This window comes from Loxodonta africana, chromosome 14 (assembly GCF_030014295.1).
Source record: "Loxodonta africana isolate mLoxAfr1 chromosome 14, mLoxAfr1.hap2, whole genome shotgun sequence".
In the NCBI taxonomy this organism is placed as follows: Eukaryota; Metazoa; Chordata; class Mammalia; order Proboscidea; family Elephantidae; genus Loxodonta; species Loxodonta africana.
Genome location: NC_087355.1, coordinates 92,050,358 through 92,071,828, shown reverse-complemented (window position 1 = coordinate 92,071,828; position 21,471 = coordinate 92,050,358). Strand labels below are relative to the sequence as shown.

Below are 21,471 nucleotides of genomic sequence, written 5' to 3'. Positions count from 1 at the left end.
ACAGAGTCTCAGCTTCCTGGCACCTCGCCAAGGGGGAAGGGCACACAGGGGCCAATCGGCAGCAGCCACCTGTGACCCCTGAGTCTTAGAAGCCCTGCTGCTCACCTTTCAGGCCTCAGGACCCTGGGTGGGGCCTGCGAACAGCCATGGCCTGGCCTCCCCTTACCCCCACAGTGTATGGCCCAGGGTGCTGTCAGGGCACAAAGGCCTGTGGGCTGGGCCACTCAGCACATGCTCACAGTCCTGGGCCCCAGGTGCATGGGGGGCTGCTGTGGGGAGGCTGTCTAGGCGGCCAAGGCCCTGAGGGCAGGCAGGCTGGCCAGTCTGCGGAGTCACCTTTTCCGGCAGCACAAACACAGAGGAGCTGGAGCACCGGCCTGAAGAGGAAGCACATCAGAGCAGGCTGGTGCACTGCAGGGCAGGCTCTGGGAAGCCAGGTCCCTGCCCCTGGGCCTTGGCAAAACCATGGGCTCAGTGCCATCTCCAGGGGCTGACCTGTGTGGGGCCCACCCTCTCCCCACAGAGGGCACTGCACAGTGCAAAGCTGCAAGCACAGGGCAATGGCAGGCTGGTGCCCCGAGGGCTCATCATCTCCCTGGGGGACCGAGGACCAGGGAGGGACAGGTTAGCACCTCAGGACCCACAGTCCGGGGACTTGGGAGGCTCCTGGGCTGCTCTCGGACTGCCATCGTGGGCACACTCCCCCTGGGCTGCTGTCCCAAGAAAGACCACCTCTCCAGGTGCCAGAGTCCTGCCCAAGCCCCTCTAGAGACAGCTTCCCAAACCCCAGGAGGGCCAAAGGGCCATGTCTGACAGCACCTGGGCTGCTCCCCAGTCCACACAGATGATGATACTGGCCCTAATCCCCGTATGAGCTCCCTTTCCCTGCAGGCCACCCACAGCATGCTGGGACCTCCATATTCTGCCACACCTAGCTGTGGGACCTCAGAGAAGGCACCTGGAGAGCAACCCCTTGCCCCTGCCCATTCCACAGTCCCAGGCCAAGGAGAGGACCCTGCAGAGCACTCCAGGCTGCCCGTATCTACAGAGGGGCCCTCACGGGGCTTCAGGGGCCAGCTTCACTTCTCAGAGACTGCACCAATGTCGGTGCCAACTCCTTATTCCGCTAACCTTAAAGGATTTTTAAGAATCATCTACTACCCCATCCTTTCATAAAATAAACAATATTCTAAGTGCCTTTCTTCTTCTCCAAAAGAAAAGACAACCTGAGAACAGAAAACAGTTCTTTGGGTTGAAAATGTCGTTTTGAGCTGGGGTACCCCACCCATTCCCGCTATGGCTGCAGTGGACAGAAAGCACCACATTGGGTCCCTGAAGCACGAGGGAGGCTTGCTCTGCCCTTCCAAACACATGGGCCTCACCTCTACAGGCCAGTCTTCCAGGCCCCCCTGTGAGGCCGGCCCCCCTGAGAGCCCCTTAGCAGGCACTCCTTGTCAAAAGCTCTTGAGGGAGGTCTCAGGGTGACCTAGAGTGGATAACTTCCCTGCTCCAGGGCCCAGCTTTCTCCTCTAAGGTAAAAGCAGCTATCCAAGGTGACCCAAAAACTGGACATCCATGCTGAAATGGGGTGCCCGTCCCAATGGTCCTCGAGGGGCTGTCACAGCGCCCACCTCCCCCAGGCTGAGTTCTTAGCTGTGAGTCACTGCCCTTCTGTGTCTGCCCAGTCCCCTTGCTCAAAGGCCACCTCAAAGGGAACAGGCTGGCCAAAGACCGGTGGTGGGTCTGGGGGTTCTGAGAGGAAAGGCCAGTGGTGGGTCTGGGGGTTCTGAGAGGAAAGGCCGGTGGTGGGTCTGAGGGTTCTGAGAGGATAAGGCCGGTGGTGGGTCTGGGGGTTCTGAGAGGAAAGGCCGGTGGTGGGTCTGGGGGTTCTGAGAGGAAAGGCCACCTCTCTCCTACCTGAGTCTTGGCTGCCCTGCAGCTGAGTACCACCCACCCTGCCACCTCCTCCTAGCTACCTGGTGGTCCAGAAAATGGCCCACCAGAGCATGCAGGACTCGCCCTTCTGCCAGCCACCAAACAACCACCACACACACACCCACGCCAAGAGCAGGGCAGCTTGCACCATCCACAAATCCTGCCCCAAGCCTCCCTGGAATGTCAAACAGAGACAATCTGATCACTTTGTCCCAAGTCCGAGAGCAGTGTGTGCCCCAGGGTGGGAGGACCCCCCTTTTTCTCCCCCTTACCCAGAACCTCTGGGCCCCAGGCACCAGCCTCGGGGTGGGGGACACTCATCCAGATACCAGCCCAGCTCTTGGCAGCACCAGCCAGGACAAATTCACATGGGCCAGGATGCCTGGTCCCCCTCACCTTGTCTCCACCACCATAGCCCTCCTCTGGTAAATCCCTGTCATCCCAGCTCCATGTGGGGAAACTGAGGCCAGGTCTAGACCCAGGACTCGCCTGTTAATCACTCTACCACATTGTCTCTCTGCGGGCCTCACAGAGTCCTTCTGAGAACTCATGGCGGAGGTGCAGCCAGAGCAGAGCTGGCGCCTACAAGGGCAGCAAGCCCTGGATGCAGGCAGATGGAGGTCACTCTGGGTTTGGTGACCTCCAGGGCCTTCCAGCCAAGCCTTGTCAGAGGCAGAGAGCCTGTGCTGTGCCATGGGGAAGGGATGCCCTCTGAGGGCGGTATACCAGGACTGGATGCAGGCAGGTGGAGGCCTGGTCTGTTCAGGGAGAGGGAGGGGAGGCAGGGAAGAGGGGCTGTGGGAGGGAAAAAGGAAAGCAGAGGATGGGGAGAAGGGGGTGAGGGGGATGAGGATAAGGAGGGAAGAACAAGGGGTGTGGGGGAGAAAGAAGGGTGAGGAAGAGACATAGGAAAAGCAGGAGGTGGGAAGATAAAGGCACGAAGTCAGTGAGGCTGTGGAGGGTCAGTCCTTGGAAGGCAGGAGGGCAGCATCTACTAAGCCGCCAGCTCAGGTGTCCTGGCCCGAAGCAGGACCAAGACCATTCTGGAAACGGGTGGGGAAGTCCTGACCCATCACGGGACACTCTCCTCACGCATGGTGCCAACGTGTGCCATATGCTGCTGTGTGTGCAGAAAAGACGACACCCACACACTCATAGGTGTGTGTTACTCCTGGGTCTGCGTTGAGTGTGTCAGTGAAGATACCCCTGGCCCAGACAAGCACCGCCTCTGGACAGAGACAGGGCGGAAGCCTGGTGTGGACAAGACTTCGGGTCCACCTCTCGGCCCATGGGGGTTGAGAGAAACAGTATTTAAGTTGAAGTGAGGGAAAGGGGCAAGCCTTGGCTCTGGCCACTAGAAAAGTCGCTGTGGACCCTGCAGAGAGCAGCCTCGGTGGAGGCGGGCTGACAGCGCCTCCCAAGCTGAAAACAGGGGAGAGCCCCGGTAGGCCTTACTCTCGCGGGTCACAACACGGACCAGTGTACTGTTTGCGCATGTCCAAGCACAGCCCGCCCTACTGCAAATCCCATGCTCACACCAGCGCGTCAGGCTAGAGGTACCAGGACAGGACTCGTCTGTAGAGGTACAAAGAGCCTGTCTCTCTTGAGCCCCACCCTCTCCTGGGCCCCACCCATAACGGATCTGGCTCCGCCCTGGACCCCACCCCTCCCCACCCCTCCCCCGGGCTCCGCCCCCTAGGTACTTGGCCCCGCCCTGGACTCCACCCCATTCCGCCCCGGCCCCCCCCCACACACACATACGCAGGTTCCACGTCCCAGAGGGCTGCAGCACTCACCTTCGAGGGCGCGGTCCAGCGGGCTTCCCTGTACTGACACCGAGTTGTTTTTCCGCTGGTCTCTTCCCCTAGACCCGCAAGCTTCTGGCAGGAATGGTCCACGCCCTGCTCTCCACCGCTCCTCGGGGATGCACCCAGCGCCTGGAAGAGGGGTCTCCCTGAGGCCGTGGGCGGGAAGGCAGTGGGCACACCCAGCACCTGGGCTGTCACAGGGGTCTGCGTCCTGCATGGGCTGCACAGGAAGCCCCTGCCCTTGGGGCGCCTTGAGGCTGCAGGCGGAGAACCAGGGCACCAGTGGCCTTCTCTGTCTGCCGGCCACTGCGCTGAGACTCCAGGACAAAGGAGGGGGTACCAGCGAATTCCCCAGGGAGCGAGGAGCCTGGGTCCGCTAGCTCGGAGGCCAGTGGGGAGGCCAGAAGCCCCGGCCCGAGCGAGGCCGCCGACCGCCCGACTGCTCTGAGGGGCGGGTAGCGTGAGCGCAGCAGTTAAGGAGATGGCGCAGCCGGAGTGGAAGAGTGGACAGGTGTGTGGGATGTGCGGGATAGGGACAGACAGGAGGCAGGGGTCCCGTACTGAGAGGACCGACCCCAGAGCAGCTTTAGGGGCGCGCAGGGAAGTCAGGAGTTCTGCTTCTGGTGCTCTCCCCCGGGGGGCGCAATCCTGCTCTGCAGCGCTCCCCGTGCGCGTGCGAAACAGGGCACACGACGGCCAGGTATTTGCCGCAGCAGAAAATACGGAAATAATCTATCAACGGGGTCTGATAAACTACAGTATGTTCATATAATGGTATATTACTCATTTCCTAAAAATAAAAGATGAGGAAGGTTTCTATGTACTACTATGGAAAGATCTCTAAGAAATACTGGTTTAGCGAAAAGGTATAAAATCGTGTATATGTTGTGGTAGCGCAGTGGTTAAGAGCTCGATTGCTAAGCAAAAGGTTGGCAGTTCGAATGCATCAACTGCTCTTTCAAAACCCTACGGGGCAGTTCTACTCTGACCTGTAGGGTTGCTATGAGTTGGAAGAGGCTCAACATTTGTTTTGGTTTTTGGTTTTCTTAAGAAGGAAAAAACATATAACTTTATGTTTGCATAAGAAAAAGGAGAAAGACACAAAAGCAAGATTACAGGGAAGGGTGGGGAGGGAGCAGAGAGATGGGAGATTGTGTTGTGTTAACTTCCAAGCCACCTGAAGGAAAACCTCTCCACAAATAACCTGAGGAGTTCTGCTTTGGGTGGGAGGGCTGCAGTGCCCCAGCACATCAGGTGGATAGCAAGTGGGCAGAGGGATATGGCGGTATGGGGCAGGGAGGGCAGGGTGGGGATGAGGATGGAAGGAGAGGAAGAGTGAGTGCCAGGTCCTGCCCCAGAAGAGCAAGCTGGAAGCATCGGGAGTGGCTGCAGCAGAGATGGAGACTGCAGGGGACCAAGGTCCCTGCAACACCTCGTCTGGATCCTGGTGTGTCTTCTGTCTGAGGCTGAGGTGTCTGGCCTCCATCCAGCAGGCCGTGGGAACCACAGAAGGCTTTCAACGAAATGAGGGTGTGATCCGACCCAGCTCTCCTCAGACACCAGAGAAAAGTAGGCGTAAGGGGAGTTACAACACTGCAGAAAGGAGCCCAGGTGGCCCCACCACAGGCACGGCAGGGAGGGTGGACAGAGGGGCCCAGGGAGAGGCCAGGGCCCAAGGAGGCTGCGAGGATGTGTCCAGGTGGTCAAGCATAGTCAGGAGAGTAGTCAGCAGAGGCGTAGGGAAGGAGTCGTCGTCGTGATAGACTGTTCTGTGTCTTGACTGGTAGTATGACAAAACTACGTACACTGAACTACACACACACACACACACACAGACATGCAACTTGTGAAATCTGAATAAGGTCAATGTCCCACTGCAGACAGCGTACTTTAGTTATGCAAGATACTACCACTAGGGGGAGCTGGGCAAGTGCGTGAGGGATCTCTCTGGATTATTTCTTGCAGCTGTATGCACTGGGCCTGGTATGTGAATCGAGAGCCCTGACCGCACAGTGGTTAAGAGCTACAGCTGCTAACCAAAAGGTCGGAAGTTCGAATCCACCAGCTGTTCCTTGGAAACCCTGTGGGGCAGTTCTACTCTGTCCTATAGACTCACTATGCGTCAGAATTGACTCGATGGAAACAGGTGTGTGAATTTGGAATTACCTAAAAAGTTAAAGAACAAAGGAAAAGAGTAAAACACCAAGCTTCTTCCAACACGGAAAATGGACATGTGAATATGGACATGTGCATAAAACACCATACTGTGATAGGAACACACTAACACCCTGTAACCACACCCAGCAGGAAAGTGAACAGTTCCCAGAGCCCCTCCCTTCCCTCCTCTACACCCCACAGCCATATCCCCCCCAGAGCACTTTTTCAGTGACAACAGTGCTCAGTGCTCACAGCTTTGAACTTTACACAAATGGGGTCATACTATGTGCATTCTTTTGTCTTGTGCTAGTGTACTCAACATTATGTTTGTGGTGTTTGTCCATTTTGTGGCCTGTGGCTCTAGTTTTCACCGTGTTGCTCAGTTCCCATGATGCAGCCTCCTACTGCCGAGGTATGCCAGGGCTGTGCCAGGCAGTGCAGCTGTGAATACCTGTGCAAAATCCGGGAGCAATCACGGGGTTATACTGGACACTAAACTGCTTTCCAAGTGTCCGTACTGATGTCCATTCCCACAAACATCAGAGGGTTCCGGTTACTCTCCATATTCTCCCCAACACTTGTTTTTTTCAAACTTAAATTTTTCCCAAGCTGGTATGTGGGTAGTGGGACATCACTATGGCTACAATTTGCATTTCTCTGAGGATTATAGTTCAGTCTGCATCCCATCTAGGTCTGTAACACACCTGGAGCTGCTGTTTGTGTGTGGTGTCAAGTGGAGGACTGTGGTGGTTGTAAAACATGTCCGCAATCATTAGCCATTAGAGAAATGTAAATCAAAACTACAGTGAAATACCAGCTCGCCCCAACAAGGCTAGCACTAATCCAAAAAACACAAAATAATAAATGTTGGAGAGGTTGTGGAGAGACTGGAACACGTATATACTGCTGGTGGGAATGTAAGATGGTACAACCACTTTGGAAATCCATTTGGCTCTTCCTTAAAAAGCTAAAAATAGAAGTACCATATGATCCAGCAATCCCACTCCTTGGAATATGTCCTAGAGAAATAAGACCCGTCACACGAATAGATATATGCACACCCATGTTCACTGCAGCATTGTTTACAATAGCAAAAAAGATGGAAACGACCTAGGTGCCCATCAACAGATGACTGGATAAATAAATTATGGTACATACACATAATGGAATACTTCAAAACGATAAAGAACGAGGATGAATCTGTGAACCATCTCACAACATGGATGAATCGGGAAGGCATCATGCTGAGTGAAATTGGTCAGTCGTAAAAGGACAAATATTGTATGAGACCACTACTAGAAGAACTCATGAAAAGGTTTAAACACATAAGAAATATTCTTTGTTGGTTAAGAGGGTGGGGAGGTAGGGAGAGGAGAATTCACTAACTAGATAACAGACAAGAATCATCTTAGGTGAAGGGAAGGACAACACACAATAGAGGGGAAGTCAGCACAACTGGACTAAACCAAAAGCTAAGAAGTTTCCTGAACAAAACACTTCAAGGGACAGAGCAGCAAGGGGGTTGGGGTCTGGGCACCACGGTTTCAGGTGACACCTAGGTCAACTGGCAAAATAAAGTTTATTAGGAAAATGTTCTGCATCCCACTTTGGTGAGTGGCGTCCAGGGTCCTAAAAGCTTGCAAGCCGCCAACTAAGATGCATCAATTGGTCCCAACCCTCCTGGAGCAAAGGAGAATGAAGGACACCAAAGACACAAGGAAAATATTAGCCCAAGAGACAAAGTGGTCACATAAACCAGGGACCCCATCAGCTGAGACCAGAAGAACTAGATGGTGCCCGCTACCACCTATGACTGCCCTGACAGGGAACACACAGAGAGTCCCTGACAGAGCAGGAGAAAAGTGTGATGCAGAACTCAAATTCATGTAAAAAGACCAGACTTGATGGTCTGACTGAGACTGGAGGAATCCTTGAAGCCATGGCCCCAGACGCTCTGTTAACCAAGAACTAAAGCCATTCCCGAAGCCCACTCTTCAGACAAAGGTTAGACTGGACTATAAAACATAAAATAATAGTCACGAAGACTGTGCTTCTTAGTTCAAGCAGATACAGGAGACCAAATAGGCAGCTCCTGTTCGGAGGCAAGACAAGAAGGCAGAAAGGGACAGGAGGTGGTTGGATGAACACGGGAAACCCAGGGTAGAAATGGGGAGTGTACTTTAACATTATATAGGGATTGCAACAAGTGTCACATAACATTGTGTATAAATTTAATTAATTTAACTTGAGCTGTAAACTTTCACCTAAAGCACAATAAAAAAAGAAAACATGTCTACAGATTCTTTGATACTGCTCTTTCCTTCAAAGGACAAAGAGTAGAGTAAATGCCCTCCTCCTAAGTGAGGGCTGTACTCTGTGACTTGCTTATAATGAACAGATTATGGCAGAAGTGACACAAATAATGTCTAAGAGTAGGACATGAAAGGCACGGGAGCTTCTCTGCACTCTCTTGGACAATGACTTATTCTGGGGGAGCCCAGTGGCCGTGTTGTGAGGACACTCAAGCAGCTCTGAGTTCCATGTGGCAAGGAACTGAGGCCTGTAGCCCACAGCCACATGAGGGGCTATCTTGGAAGGGTATCCTCCAGCCCTTGGAGCCTTCGGATGATGCAGACATCTTTACTGCACCCTTGGGAGAGACCCTGAGCCAGAACCACCCAGCTGAGCTGCTCTACAATTCCTGATCCACAGTGACTGCAAGGTAATGTCTGTTGTTGTAAGCTACTATGGGGATAATTTCATTTGGCTCAATAATACTTGTCCCTCACTGGTCAGTCCTCTCTGCCAGGCTGACAGTGGGTGGGATGATCCCATGGTGCCTGTGCTCGGCCAAGCTTCCAGCCTGCCTGGTACCGTTCAGAGTGGAAAATCGGGGAGGGTCTCTGCCCAGAAATCAGGGAGGCCTCCAACTGCCCTCCTCGATTCTCTTTCCCTTTGCCACCCAGCTCCAAACAAATCTAATAAACCAACTCACAACAAGGTGTCAGAGGCTTTAGATATCTACATTTAAGAAGAGACTCAGGAGAACTGAGTATACAAGCCAGGAGACAGGGAAGAAGGGCAGGGCGGGACTCCAGGACCCTGCTAGTAACCAGGGTCACAGACCCCAATTCACGAGCACAGTCTCCTTAGCCTCATGGCTCTGGCAGGGCCACGACCCCCACTGCATAGATCTGCAAACTGAGGCCTGGCAAGTATAGGGAAAAGCCCCTCAGAAGGGTTGGTTTTGCAACCCTGGGTCAGGTTGACTCCAGACCCACCCCCACACAGATGGTGACCCTCCATGCAACGGGACAGCAGGAAGAGGAAGTGGGGGTGGGCTGCTGCCAGCAGCACAGGGCCCAGCATTGGGGTCACGCAATAGGGGGTCAAGATGATGACATGAGCAGGCAAGCACCACAATGTCTGCGACTCTAAAAGCCCCAAGAAGAGAACTGGTGGGCAGCATTCACAAAGAAGAGACTTCACAGTTACTCTGCCAATTTATGGAAGTTAGGAAGTGATGGGAGGACTGATGGGAGCTAACCGAGCAGATGTAACATGGGTGCTTCACAGTAACCCAGAGAGAACCCAGGCTGAGGATGGCTGGCGAGAGGGTGGAGGCAGCGTGAGAAGCAGGGCCCAGATCAAGGGACGCAGGGACTGACGAGGAGAGGTTCCAACACAGAAATGCAGGTGAGGTGTTGTGAACCACTTTTATGTGGTCTTTCTGGCCATGGTCTTGTAACTCCCACAAAATGACTGGCTGGGACTATGCAAATAAAGTGTGTAAAATTCTTGCAGGGATTGGACAATGACTATGCAAATAAGGTGCCTGTGGCCCACCAAGAGGATTGGTTCGTTTTGCAATCCTGCTAGGCTTACAAGAGCAAATCCTAGAGGTTGAGAGTGGACCTCACAGCCATCAAGAAGATGACCTGGGAGTGGAGCATGTCCTTTGGATCCAGGGTCCTGGTGCTGAGAACCTTTTAGACTCAGGAGAAAGAAACAGCTGTAACACTGAGATGGCATGAGATGGCACAAGATGGTACGAGAAGCAAGAACCAGGAGATGAGAGATGGTTGTGGTGGGCTTCCTGGCCCACGGAAACAGCTGAGTGCATTCAGGCAGGAGGCCACCTGGCAGAGTAAGGTGCCTCCAGGCACTTATTGGCAGAGCTAAAGAGTGGTAACACCTGCCTGTGCAGGGCGGAGACCAAAAGCGAGGGCCAGGGGCATGCACAGCCAAGAGCAAGGTCTCCCTGCCTGTGAACACAGCTGAGAAGGAGCTGAGGTTGAAAGCTGTCCTGGCTGATGAACTGTATTCCATCTCCCAAATTGCTCCTGTCACTTCCAAGTTGATCCTGATCCTTGGCAGTAGGTAAGCCCATATATAGAGCAAACTGAGAAAGCTGTGAGGGAACCATCAGGACAATGGGAATAAGGATTAGGCCCCAAGAATAAGCCCTGCCTAGGCAGTTTGGGCTCCCAGGCTGACACCACAAAGCCTGCCAGCCATAGAGCCATCTCCTGAGCCTTCTCCTCCTCACTCTCCAGCAATGTAGTCAGCCAAGGCCCTGGCATGTGAAGGGAGCCTCAACTAGAAAGAGCAGGATCAAGATGAAAAAGACTCAAGACACTAGGAGGAGGATATGAAATGTGTGTGACTAATAACCTCCATGAACAACTGTACCCTTTGCCATGAGACCAGAACTGGATGGTGCCCAGCTACCATTACAGAACATTTGATCAAAGATTCTATAGAAGAATTCTGATCGAAAGAGGGGGGATACAGAACAGAATTTTAAATTCTCATGGGCTCTAGACTTTCTGGAGTAATGGAGGGTGGATGAACCCCTGAAACTACTGCCCTAAGATAATCTTTAAACCTTAAACCAAAAATATTCCCTGAAGTCATCTTAAAACCAAACAGCGGTTTAGCTTAACTAGTAAAAAATGTCTGCCTTGAGCATTATACTCTTTTAAGAACTATCTATATGGGATCAAACTGACAACAGCAATAGAGAGATTAGGTAAGAACCTTAGGAGCAGTGAGTTTATGTTAACGAGGGAGGAACAACTCAGAAAAGGAGGGTGAGAATGGTTATACAACTTAAAGGATGTAATCAATGTCACTGCACATGTAGAAACTGCTGAACTGGTATATGTTTTGCTGTGTATTCTCAACAACATCAGAATAAATAAAATTTAGGGAAAAAAAGTCAAGAAAAAGAAGAAGCAGAGATCTTCAGAGAAACAGAGCTAAGAAAAGAATCAGCAAACTCAGACTGAAAAGAAACTGCACTCACAGTGAGAACCGGGTGCAGTGGGAGAAGCAGTCAAAGGCAAGAACACATTCTTGGAAATTAAATACGGCTCCATAAAAAAAAAAATGTAAAGGTGGGTTGAAATCCAAAGCTGAGGCAATCTGTGAAATGTAGAACAAAATGACAGAGAAAAGAAATATGAGAAAAACAAAAAACAAAATAGACGTATTGGTCCAGCAAGAGACTAACAAAAGCTCCAAAGAGAGAAAACAAAAAAGGAGTGGGGGATGAGGAGGCTTGGAAAATATCAAAGAAATAGAGAACTTCCCAGAACTAAAGGGAATGACTTCTCGGAGTGGAAAGAGCCCACCAAGAACTCAGTACAACAAGTGAGAAAAAAAGGGGGAGAGGGAGTGGGAGGAAAAACTCACACCTAAATAATTCATTCGACTCCATGGCAACTGGTGGTGAGACAAGTTGTTAAGAAATCTCAGAAGTCTAAGGATAAAAGGAAAATCCTCAAATCCTCCAGAGGCGAAGGCACCTACAAAGAAACATTAGAATGGCTCTGGACTTCTCATCTGCAACTTTAGATTCTGGAAAACAACAGTGCAACGCCTTCACGTTCTGAAGACAACTGTGAACTCTATACCCAGGTGTCATGGATTGCATTCTGTCACCCAAAAAAATGCATGTATCAATTTGGTTGGACCACAATTCCAAGTATTATGTAGTTATCCTCCATTTTGTGATTGAAATTTTATGTTAAAAAATTAGGGTGGGATTGTAACACTATCCTTACCCAGGTCACATCCCTGATCCAATGTAAAGGGAGTTTCCCTGGGGTGTGGCCTGCACCACCTTTTATCTCTCAAGAGATAAAGAGTAAAGGGAAGCTTGCAGAGAGGGGAGACCTCATACCAACAAGGAAGCAGTGCCGGGAATGGAGCACATCCTTTGGACCTGGGGTCCCTGCATGGAGAATCTCCTAGTCTAGGGGAAAGTCTACAAGAAGGCCTACAGAGAGAGAAAGCCTCCCCTCGGAGCTGACACCTGAATTTGGACTTTTAGCCTACTTTATTGTGAGGAAATAAACTTCTCTTTGTTAAAGCCGTCAACCTGTGGTATTTCTGTTATAGCAGCACTAGATGATTAAGACACCAGGTAAATCAAGATCCAGGTGTGAGGACTGAACCAAACATTTCCAGACTCAAGAACTGGAAATCTGCCTCCCTCACTTCCTCTTCTCACACAGTGATGAAAGGAGCTGCAGGTGGAGGGGGTGAGTACCGGCAGAGGGAGGACAAGCATCCAGGAAGCCGAGGTGTTGCAGGGCACAGGGAGGAGGACAAGGGCGTGGCAGCAAGCAAGGGAGTCTAAGAGCATCACCATTGCTGGGTCAGAAAAGACGACTCCTTGAGGGATGTCTTGGGGGAGGAAAACAGAAAGGGATACAATATACAGGATGACAGAGTTCAAAAAAACTTGAGGATATGATAAGGGTGACTGATGAATCCTAGAAAAGAAAGCAAGCATTTGACCTGAAGCCAGCCAAGAATGTTACTCCTCTGGAGGCACGAGTTGGGACAGTGGGTCCACAGAAAAGGAAATGAAATCTGTGCAGCTATTGCCTCTACAGAGGCAGCCCACAGACAGTGAGAATGACGTGGTCTCCAACTCTGAGAATCCAGCCATCGACGCCTTACAGGACTGCCAACTATGGTGACAGGCAGAATGTAACTCAACCTACGAACTTTTATGAGGGTGCCTGTTCCTTGAGGAAAAGGAAATAACCAGACTTTTCGGGGATTACTGGATACTGGCTCTGAACTGACACTAATTCCAGGAGTCCCAGAACGTCACTGTGGCCCACCAGTCAGAGTAGGGGCATACGGAGGTCAGGTTATTAATGGAGTCTTGGCTTATGTCCATCTCACAGTAGGTCCAGTGGTTCCCCAAACCCATCCTGTAGTGATTCCCCCCATTTCAGAATGCATACTCGGAATAGATACACTCATCAACTGGCAGAACGCCCACGTCGGATCCCTGACAAATGGAGTAAGGGCTATTATGGTAGAAAAAGTGAAGTGGAAGCCATTTAACTGCCCTTACCTAGGAAAAGAGTAAACCAAAAGCAATACCGCACTCCTGGAGGGATTGAAGAGATTACTGCCACCATCAAGGACGTGAAGGATGCAGGGGTGGTGATGCCCACCACGTCTCCATTCAACTGACCTATTTGGCCTGTTCAACAAACAGATGGATCTTGGAGAATGGCAGTAGATTATCGAAAACTTAACCAGGAGGTGACTCTTCATTGCAACTGCTGTTTCAGATGTAGTTTCGTTGCTTGAGCAAATACATCTCCTGGTGCCTGGTATATGGCTACTAATCTGGCTAATGCCATTTTCTCCATACCTGTTTCAAAGGACCATCAGAAGCAGTTTGCCTTCAGCTGACAAGGCCAGCAACACATCTTCACTTGCCTACCTCAGGGCTACATCAATTCTCCAGCCCTATGTTGTAATTTAGTCAGCAGGGAACTTGATTGCCTTTCCCTTCCATGAGACATCACACTGGTCCAGTACACTGATGACATTATACTGATTGGACCTAGTAAAGAAGCATCAATGAATGACTCTGGACTTACCTGTAAAATATTTGTGTGCTAAAGGGTGGGAAATTAATCCCACAAAAATTCAGGGACCTTCGACCTCAGTGAAATTTCTAGGGGTCCAGTGGTGTGGGGCATGTCAAGATATTCTTTCAAGAGTGAAGGGTAAGTTGTTGCATCTGGCTGCTCCCACAACTAAAAAGGAGGCACAGCACCTAGTGGGCTTCTTTGGACTTTGGCAGCAACATATTCCTCATTTGGGTTTTTTTTTACTCCAGCCTATTTGTCAAGTGACTCGAAAAGCTGCTAGTTCTGTGTGGGGCCCAGAACAAGAGAAGGCTCTGCAACAGGTTCAGGCTGCCGTGCAAGCTGCTCTGCCACTTGGGCCATATGATCCAGCTGATCCAATGGTGCTTAAAGTGTCTGTGGCAGAGATGCTGTTTGGAGCCTTTGGAAGACCCTTACTGGTGAACCATAGGACAGAATCTTAGGATTTTGGAGCAAAGCCCTACCATCCTCTGCAGATGCCTACTCTCCTTTGGAGAAACAGCTCTTGGCTTGTTACTGGGCCTTAGCAGAGACTGAAGGCTTATCCATGGAACACCAAGTCACCATGTGGCCTGAGCTGGGTGAATGTCAACTGGATGTTATGTGACCCACAGAGTCATAAAGTTGAATGTGCACAGCAGCACTCCATCATTAAATGGAAGTGGTATATAAGAGTCTGGGCCCAAGCAGGACCTGAAGGCACAAGTAAGTTGCATGAGGAAGCGGCCCAAATGCCCATGGTCTCCACTCCCGTCACATTACTTTCCATCTCCCAGTCTGCTCCTATGGCTTCATGGGGAGTTCCTTATGATCAGCTGACTGAAGAAGAGAAAACTCATTCCTGGTTTACAGATGGTTCTGCGTGACATGCAGGGATCACTTCAAAGTGGACAGCGGCAGCACTACAGCCCCTTTCTGGGACCTCCCTGAAGGACAGTGGTGAAGCGAAAGCCTCCCAGTGGGCAGATGTGTGGTTGTATACTGATTCATGGGCTGTGGCCAATGGTTTGGATGGATGGTCAGGGACTTGGAAGGAACATGATTGGAAAATTAGACACAAGGATTTGTGGGGAAGAGGTACGTGGACAGCCCTCTCTGGATGGGGCAGTAAGTGAAGGTATCTGTGTCCCATGTGAACGCTCACCACAGGGTGACCTCAGCAGATGAGGATTTTAACCATCAAGTGGACAGGATGACGCATCTGTGGAAACCAGTCACCCTCTTTCCCCAGCAACTCCCGTCTTTGCTCAGTGGACCAAGAACAAAGTGACAATGGCGGCAGGGATGGATGGTATGCATGGGCCCAGCAACATGGACTTCCACTTGCCAACGCTAACTTGGCTACAGCCACTGCTGAGTGCTCAGTCTGCCAGCAGCAGAGACCAGCACTGAGTCCCAAATACAGCACCATCCCTTCAGGTGATCAGCCAGCCACTTTGGTGGCAAGTTGATCACATTGGACCACTTCCATCATAGAAAGGGCAGCATCTTGTCCTTACAGGAATAGACACTTACTCCGGATATGGATCTGCCTTCCCTGCACGTAATGCTTTTGCCAAAACTACCATCTGTGGACTTACAGAATGCCTTATCCACTGTCATGGTATCCCACACAGCATTGCCTCTGATGAAGGGACTCAATACACGGCAAAAGAAGAGTGGCAGTGGCCCCATGCTCATGGAATTCACTGGTCTTACTGTGTTTCCCATCATCCTGAAGCAGCTGGCTTGATAGAACAATGGACTGGCTTCCTAAAGACATAATTATGGTGCCAGCTAGGTGGTAATACCCTGCAGGGTTGGAGCAGTATTCTCCAGGAGGCTGTACATGTTCTAAACCAGCGTCCAATATATGGTTCTGCTTCTCCCATAGTCAGGATTCATGGGTCCAGGAATTAAAGGCTGGAAATGGGAGTGGCACCACTCACTATTAGCCCTAGTGACCCACTCAAAAGATTTTTGCTTCCTGTCCCCACAACCTTATGCTCTGCAGGTCTAGAGGTCTTAGTTCCAAAGGAAGGAATGCTCCCACCTGGAGACACATCACTGATTCCACTGAAATGGCCACCTGGCCACTCTGGGCTCCTCGTGCCTCTGGATCAACAGGCAAAGAAGGGGTTACCATACTGGCTGGTGTGATTGATCCTGATTACCAAGAGGAAATCGGATTGATATTACATACTGGAGGTAAAGGAGAGTATGTCTGGAATGCAGGAAATCCTTTAAGGCGTCTCTTAGTAGTACCACACCTTGTGACTAAGGTCAATGGAAAATTAAAACCCAAACCCACTGCTGTTGAGTCGATTCCGACTCATAGCAACCCTGTAAGACAGAGTAGAACTGCTCAATAGAGCTTCCAAGGAGAGCCTGGCGGATTCGAACTGCCGACCTCTTGGTTAGCAGCCATAGCACTTAACCACTACGCCACCAGGGTTTCCAAATGGAAAACTGCAGCAACTAAATTCCGACATGACTCCTAATGGCCCAGACCCTTCAGGAATGAATGTTTGGGTCACCCCACCAGCCAAAGAACCACAACCAGCTGAGGTGCTTGCTGAGGGCAAAGGGAATACGGAAAGGGTGGTGGAAAAAGGTAGTTCTAAATACTAGTTACAGCCATGCAGCCCATTGCACAAACAAGGACTATAATTGTTAAAGAGTATTTCTGCTTTGTATGTGTACATCAAACATTTTTGTTTTCTTCACTTACAAAATATAAGATGTAAACGGGGCTAGCGTGTTTTGGTTGTATGTGTGTTAATTGTATCATGTTAAGTGCAAGTGTGACTTTGTAATTATCTTCATTCAGAGACTATGCATGGTTTGGGGAGATGTGTTCAGGTGCATCTGCCTCTTGTTCATCTGACCTCCAGTTCTTGGGACTTGAGCTGGCAGCTTACCTGCTGATGTGGGGATTTGTCAATCTTCACAGCCTGCGAGCAAGAATCCAACCTGCCGATCTTGGGTTCGCTAGCCCCTGCAGCCATGTGAATCAGGAGAAGCCTTCCAGTCTTGCCTACTGATCTTGGGATTTATCAATCTTCACAGCCTGTGAGCAAGAGCCCTGCTCTCCAACCTGCTGGTCTTGGGTTCGCCAGCCCCTGCAGCCATGTGAATGAGGAGAAGCCTTCCAGTCTTGCCTACTGATCTTGGGATTTGTCAATCTTCACAGCCTGTGAGCAAGAGCCCTGCTCTCCAACCTGCTGATCTTGGGTTGGCTAGCCCTGGCAGCTACGTGAATCAGGAGAAGCCTGTATCCTGATCCATGGACTTGGCATGTTCTAGCCTCTAAAATCACGTGAGCTGTTTCCTTGATATAAATCTCTCCATATATGTATATATTTATACACTTTACTGGTTTTGCTTCTCTAGAGAACCCAGTGTAAGACAGCTGCCCTTTCCCACACAGCTGTACCAAACAAGTGATGAGGAGAAATGTTCATTAATCACAAAAAGAGAGACGAATAGATATAACATGCCTCATGATGGAAGAACAACTGCCTTCTGTGAAGACTCATAGCGACCCTATGTACAACAGGATCAGGTGTGCCTTAGTCCTCAAAGAGACATTTTTGCTTTTTAACACTCTAAAGAGGTCTTTTGCAGCAGATTTGACCAATGCAATAAATCTTCCGTAAAATAAAGCAAAACCAAACCCATTGCCACTGAGTCAATTCCAACTCACAGTGACTTTATAGAACAGAGTAGAACTGCCCCCTAGGGTTTCCAAGGAGCGGCCGGTGGATTCCAACTGCTGACCTTTTGATTAGCAGATGAGCTCTTAACCACCACATCATGTCCTAAAAAAAACTCAATCTGAATCTGATCAAACCTTGATTCCACCACCAATTTATAAGAAATGCGCAGGACAGGGAAGGTGATGAATGACACCACGGGGTGCAATCAGGAAAATCCAAAGTACAGGAAATTGCAGAACAAGTGGCCCAGTTTCTTCAATAAATAAATTGAGTAGGAAAAAAAAAAAAAATGATTGAGGAAGCTACATATTTTAAGAGACTTGGCTTAAGAGACACTTGAAATGTATGCACTTATTTGAATCCAGATTCAAACAAATTGTAAAAAATACAACAATAATAACGTTTATGAGGCAACTGGAAATTTGAACACTGACTATATTAAGGAATTGTACTCATTTTTTTAAAAATGTAATAATGTTATTAAAGTGATGTATTTTTTTAAGTATCACTTTTAGAAATATACACAAAAATATTTAGAGTTTACATGATATCTGAGATTTGCTTCAAAATAATATAAGAGGTGAGAAAGTGGGTAAAGGTACAGATGAAACAAAATGATCATGAGATGACAACTGTCAAAGTTGGTGATGAATATGTGGGAATCACTGTATTATTCTGCCTACTTGGGTAGATGTTTGGAAATTTCCATAATATAAAATTAAAAAATATATAATAATTCATTCACTGAGATAGACCATATACTGGGACACAATACTAGGCTCAATAAATGTGAAAGTACTGAAAACATACAGAGTATGTTCACTGACCGAGTGGCATTAAATTAGAAATCTGTGATCTAGAAAAATTCCTAAATATTTAGAAATTAAACACACTTATAAATAACCTATAGGTTAAAGAAGAAATCAAAATGGAAATTAGAACATATTTTGAACCTAATGAAAAAGAAAAAATATCAAAATATAAGAATATAGTTAAAGTAGCCCTTAGAAAAAAAAAAAGAGATCAGTAAAAAAGAGGAAGACTCTCAATGAGATGAATTCACACAGTGGCTACAACAGTGGGCTTAAGCATAACAATAATTGTGAGCACCCGTGCAGGACTGAGAAGTGTTTTGTTCTGTAGTACATAGGGTCACTATGAGTCAGAACTGACTCGAAGGCACCTAACAACAGCAACATAAGAAAGCTCAAATCAACGGCCTAAACTTTCGACTTAAGAAGCTAAAAAAAATAAAAAAAATAATTAAACCCAAAGTAGAAGAAAATAATAAGGGCAGAAGTTAATGAACTAGGAACAGACAAATAACAGAGAAAGACACTGAAACCAAAAGATGTTTCTTTGAAAATAAATATCAGTAAAATTGATAAACTTTTTGCTAGACTGATCAAGAAAATGAAGACAAAAATTACAATATCATTAATGAAAAAGGGGACATCACTACCAATCCTACAGGCATTAAAAGGATAAAAGTTGGAATATTATGAATAATTTATGACAATAAACTGAAAAACTTAGATCAGGGGTTGGCAAACTATAGCCCCTGGGCCAAATTTGGCCCACCATTTGTTTTTGTAAATAAGGTTTTATTGGAATACAGTCATACTCATTTGTATGCATATTGTCTATGGCTGTTTTGTGCTTTGGCAGTAGATTTGAGTAGTTACATCAGAGGCCAAATAGGTTAAAAAGCCTGAAGTATTTACTATTTGGCCCTTTACAGAAAAAAATTGCTGATGTTTGATTTAGATAAGATGTACAAACTTTCTGGAGGAAACAAAGTGTCAAAATAGATTCAAGAATATCTGAATAGCCTTATGTCTATTAAGCAAATTGAATTTTTAATTAAAAACCTTCCCACAATAAAAACTCCAAGCCCAGATGGCTTCATTGGCAAATTCTATCAAACATTTGCCTAAGAAATAATATCAATCCCACAAAAACCTTTTTAAAAGCAGAAGAGGAAGAAACACATTCCAAATGATTTTGATGCCAGCATTCCCCTGATCCAAAACCAAAGACAGGACAACTTAAGAAAACACAGACCAATTTCCCTCATGTACAGTTACGGTTTTTTTTATAGTTACAAAAGTCCTTTATTACACAAAAAAGCACCAAATCGAATCTAGCAAAATATAAGAAAAAAAACCACAATCAAGTGGGATTTATCTAAGGTATGCGAGGTTAGTTCAACATTCACAAATCAATTAATGAATTCATTATATCAACAGGCTAGAGAAGAAAAATCTTACGATCATATCAATAGATGCAGGAAAAGCATTTAACAAAATCCAACACCCATTTGTGGTAAAAACTCTCAGCAAGCTAGGAATAGAGGGCACTTCTTCCAACTGATAAAAAAGCATCTACAAAAACAGCTAACATCATACTTAATGGTGAGACACTAGATGCCTTACCCTGAGATCAGGAATAAGGCAAGGATGTCCCCTGTCACTACTACTATTGAACGTCATATTTGAAGTCCTCACTAATGAAAGTAAACAAGTAAAGGAAAAAAAAGGTATACAGATTGGGAAGAAGAAAATAAAACTTTGTTGGCAGGTTATACGATTCTCTAAGTAGATAATTCAATAAAACCAACAAATGAATTCCTGGAAACTAACAAGCAGTTATAGCAAGGTTGCAGGACATAAGTTAATATAAAAAGTCAATTGCTTCCTATACATCAGCAATGAAGAATTGGAATTTGAAAAAAAAAAAAAATACAACACCACTGACATTAGCAGCAATAAATAAATAAGTACTTAGGTACATATCTAACAAAATACGGACAAGAGCTACATCCGAAAACTACAAAACTCTGATGAAAAAAATCAAAGAAGAGCTAAATAAAACGTAGAGATATTCCATGTTCATGGATAGGAAGACTCAATATTATTAAGACATGAGTTCTTCACAACTTAATCTATATATTCAACGCAATCCCAATAAAGTCTTAGCAAGTCATTTTGTGGATATCAACAAACTGATTCTAAAGTTTATCCAGAAAGGTAAAAGACACAAAATAGCCAACGCAATACCAAAGAACATAGTTGGAGGACTGACAGTACCTGACTTCGACTTACTATAAAGCTACAATAACCAAGACAATGTGGTTTCGGCAAAGGAATAGATAAAAATAGATAACTAAAATATAAATATAAAAATAGATCAGTGGAACAGAACAGAAAGCCCAGAAATAGACCCGTTTAAATACAGTCAAATAATCTTTGGCAAGGGAGCAAAGGGGACTCAATGGAGAAAGGATCATCTTTTCAACAAGTGGTGCTGGAACAGCAGGGCATCCACATAAAAAAAAAAAAGATCTAGACACACAGCTTTTATCTCTCACAAAAGTTAACTCAAAATGGATCACAGACCTAAATCTAAGACACAAAACCATAACTTTCTAGAAAATAACATAGGAAATAATCTAGGTGACCTTCGGTTTGGCAACAACTTTTTAGACACAACACCCAAAGCACAATCCAAAAAAGTATAAACTGACAAGCTGGACTTCATTAAAATTAAGATTCCTGCTCTGGGAAAGACACTACTATGAGAAGGAAAAGACAAGCCACAGACTAGGACAAAATATTTGCAAAACCCAGACCTGATAAAGCTCTTGTATTCAAAATATATAAAAAATTATTCATAAAACTCAACAATATGAAAATAAACAACCTAATCACAAAATGGGCCAAAGATCTGAACAGAAACATCACTGAAAAGATATACAGACAAAAAATAAGCATATGAAAAACACTTAACATCATGTCAGTAGGTTACCGCAAATCAAAACAACAATGAGATATCACTACATACCTATTAGAATGGTTAATCCAACACACTGACAACACCAAATGCTGGAGAGGATGTGGAGGGACAGGAGCTCTCAGTCATTGCTGGTGGGAATGCAAAATGGTT

The 21,471-nt window shown here is 47.4% G+C and overlaps 1 protein-coding gene across 3 annotated transcripts in view; it reads right to left on the bottom strand.

Annotated features, from left to right (window-relative positions):
- Positions 1–21,471, bottom strand: part of PPP1R16A (protein phosphatase 1 regulatory subunit 16A) — a 35,431-nt gene that overhangs the window by 4,835 nt on the left and 9,125 nt on the right. For 2 of the 3 annotated variants that reach the window (XM_064268277.1, XM_064268276.1), the window contains exons 2-3: positions 3,732–3,872; positions 106–377 (exon numbers count right to left, since the gene is read on the bottom strand). The gene's annotated coding sequence lies outside the window, so the exon portion shown is untranslated. Of the gene's footprint in view, positions 1–105; positions 378–3,731; positions 3,873–21,369; positions 21,450–21,471 lie in introns of all 3 variants that reach the window. The other variant, XM_064268275.1, reaches the window with a different exon arrangement.